Source organism: Protopterus annectens, chromosome 16.part0, assembly GCF_019279795.1.
Source record: "Protopterus annectens isolate FY-2018-M chromosome 16.part0, PAN1.0, whole genome shotgun sequence".
NCBI classification, from domain to species: Eukaryota; Metazoa; Chordata; order Ceratodontiformes; family Protopteridae; genus Protopterus; species Protopterus annectens.
The window spans coordinates 74,820,257-74,824,021 of NC_056750.1; positions in this window are offsets into that span (position 1 = coordinate 74,820,257).

Genomic DNA, 3,765 nt, shown 5'->3' on the forward strand with positions numbered 1-3,765 from the left:
GAGCCGAGGCCGCAGGCTTAGAAACAGAAGCCTGGGCCTTGGCAGTTTTAGTTGATTTTGTGGAGCCGACTTAGCCGGAGAGCCCTCCGGCAAGAAGACCCCTGAGAATCAACTTGTTGCGTCTCTCCTGCAGGACTCTCTGGCTGAAGGAGTGACAAATAGCACAGGAGTCCTGCAGATGAAGAGGGCCCAAACAGTACAGGCAAGAAGTGTGACCGTCTGTCAGAGACATCTTCTGACAGCACGAGTCACACTTCTTAAAACCTGAAACCCTCTCTTTAGACATGGTGCCTAAACACAAACACACACAGACACACCAGTCAAAATTAAATTAAACAAATACCAAGAGGTATTTTATAAAAACACACACACACACCTAACAGGGGGATGGGATAGGGAAAATTGACTAACTAAAAATTAAAAGAGACAGGGATTTCTGTCAGAAAAAGGTTAGAATTAAAATTAAACTATCAAAAAATTAGTTTTAAACTAAAAGGGGCTTGAAATATCACAAATGTGAACTACTTACCAGGAGCTGGTAAAGAGAAGACCTCCCAAGCGAAGCGGCAAACGAGATCTGGGTACTTCCTGCCTTGCATCATGGGATATGGGGCTGCCTCGAGCTGGTAAAAGGAGTTCTCGAGCTAAAGCAAGTGCCGAGTCGGAGCCGAGGATCGGCTCCGAACCAATCAAGCAAGAATGAAGGCGAGATTGACAACTTAACATTAAAATTTCTCTATGTTTGGGTATTTGTCCCCCATTATTTTAGGCTTTGTCCAGATTGTGCTAAGAGGTTGAGAGGTATGCTGTCATATGAGTACAGTAAGTTGGAAAATAAACCGTTTAAATGTTACCATGTAGGACTAATCCTTTTCAGACCAGGAATCAGGCACTTAGTTACTGCAAACTGTTAGAATGATGCCAAAAGCTGTATAGTACCATTTGAATTATTTGTTTATATATAATAACAGTGGCTCTAGAAACAGATTCATACAGATATAAGATTAAAAGAGAAAGAAGCATTGAAAACATAATACAATGCAGTAACTCACCAAGATGTAGCATGTACACTAGGAAGTGCATTTGACTTGTGTCTTTCAGCTTTTCCCGGTTAGGGGTCGCCACAGCGGAACTCCGGTCCGCTAATGATTAGCAGTTGATTTTTTACTTGCAGAGTTGCCAGCCCTGACGCATAACCTTCAACGAGGGTATGCCCATTCACACACGTCTCCACGCAGAGGACGCTCTGAGAATCGAACCGGGCAGCGTCTTACTGAGAGGCGACAACGCTACCGCAGGAGCACCACCACCGCGGAGGAAGTGCATTTGACTATTTCATGGAAATCAGCAAAAAATAATATATGAAGTGAAAGGAAAATATGAGTGTATACTAATTTTTAAACATTGTATCACTCATGCTTCTACAGCTGTACAAGCAGTCCATTCATAAAAAATAATGGATTTGTCTTGTAGTATTCAGAAATCAGCACATATCAAACTAGAAACTGAAAGGAACAGAAGAGTGTGTCTACTAATGCTCTAACCTTCTGTCACACACTTGCTTTCTATGGAATTACTAGGTCAGAAAGTGACACCAGGCTAGTATTCAAAAATCAGAACACAGTAAAACATGAAATGAAAGAAAGAGAAATATGGATGTTCTTCGTGTTTCACTGTTGCAGTCAATGGATTTGGGTAATCTGCTGGCAGGTTGCCCTCAGTCGGCCTGAATTCCAAAGTCTTGGGTCCTGCGTCGGTTGCTGTCTTCGCTTCCATGACATCAGGTCGTCAGAGGTATAAAACATGCAGCCAACGCCATTTTCTTTAGTCTTTCTTGCCTTGCAGTGCCCGAAGCAGAAGCATTTTGCAAGTGCCGGTCAGCCGACTACTGAAATATTTGAGTTTAGTTTCAGAACTAAAGTCTTCACTAAAGCCAAGTACCCCATTGGGGAAACTTTTTTCTTGCTTTTTACCAATGTCAGAAAAAGTTAATAATTGTATTACTTGTGGGAAGCAAATACCTCATAAGGATTTCCATTTATACTGTATTCCTTGCCTAGGCCCTGCTCACAACGTGCCTGGCTGTCAGTTTTGTGCTAGATTTAACCAACGCACTATTAAGCGTAGGTATATTTTTGCATCAAAGTATTTTGGAAACAGATTTAACTACCCAGCAATGTCAGATAGCAATCCGACTACCGGAGTACATAAAAAACACAAAGAAAAGGACAGAGAAAGACAGTCGAGATCCAAAACTGACAAAGCTTCTAAGCTAGTCACTAGTTCACCGGTACTCAGTGAGGCGCTTCCGCAGCCCCCCGCTACCTTCGAATCGCAGGCCTCTAAAGACACCCATGTGGAGTCTGGCATGCCGCAAGATACTCAAGGTATAGGACCGACGGATGCATCTCCTTCGGATGGGTGCTGAGCAGGCACCGGCTTCTGAGGGTGTGTTCAGACCTCAACATTTGTATATCAAACCGACGACAGCTGTAAAACCAAAGCAACTTCTAAAACTAAAAAATGATGCATGAGCCATGTGCACAGGCCTCTATGCCTAAAAAACAGATTAGCAAAATGGCTGAAGACCTTATCACCTTGATCAGGGGTACCCATCCCCCTCCAGATAAGAGGCCTAGGCAAGACACTGATTATGAATCTTCAGATCAGATTTCTATTTCTTGTGATTCCCTCTTCTGATCAGGAATTATCTATACCTCCTTATGAGGATTCTGATGCTGAGGAGTCTATTCCATCTGCATCTCCTCCTGAGGATTATTCATTTGGAGAAACCTTGCATACTTTGAGGGAGCATTTTCACTGGGAGTGTCAAGACTTCTCAGAATCAAAAAAGAGGCTCAGGGATTTCCTTCTCCCTCAGCACAAGCCTTTAACCATTCCCCGTTTTAGACATTGTGGATGATGTGTTTTTGGAGTCAAGCTTAACCCCTGACTCCTTACCTCCGGCTCCCAGTAAGCCTGACAGATATTACAGGGTCCCGGACTCACAAATTTTTATTTAGAAACCCTGCTGCAGATCCTGAAACTATTTCACAGGGTCCAAAGGGAGTTAAGGCCTCAACAGCAAAAAATCCTACACCCTCTGACAAGAGATTCAAGGGCACTAGACGGATGGGGAAAAAAGGTTTATACATCTGCAACCTTGGCAATCAGGGCCTTAACTGTCAATTTATATGCTTAAGTACCAACATGTTATGGGATTGCTGAAAAAGAAAATTATGTTAATTTCAGAAGGTGCAGAAAATAAAGAATTGCAGGAATTATTGCATGCAGCTGAACAAGTTGGAAGCATACTTTGCAATGTGGTTTTGATTCCTTAGAGGCCTCCTGTAGGGCCGCAGTTTCTGAATCTGTGAATAGGAGGCATGCCTGGTTAAAGGAACAAAATCTGCCTGATCATGTTAAAGCTAAATTGCTAGATGCACCTTTACAGCATGATTCTCTGTTTGGTATTAAGGCAGAAGAGGTTTTAAAGAAAATGGAAACAAAGCCAAGTCTATGCAAACTGTTGCACTTCTTACAAGTGTAGCCACCAAGATTCAGTAGACACTGGACTACAAAAAAATTGGTCCTTTCCTGTGTCAGACAGAGCTCAAAGGGGCAAATCCAGACGCCCTAAGGGTTCAAGATACCAGGCGCAAGATTCATACAGGTCAAAGCAATGGGGCGCTTCCATCTCCAAATTGGGAGGAGATAAAGCACAAACCTACAGAAAGCAATCCCAATGACTTCCCTCTGCCTACA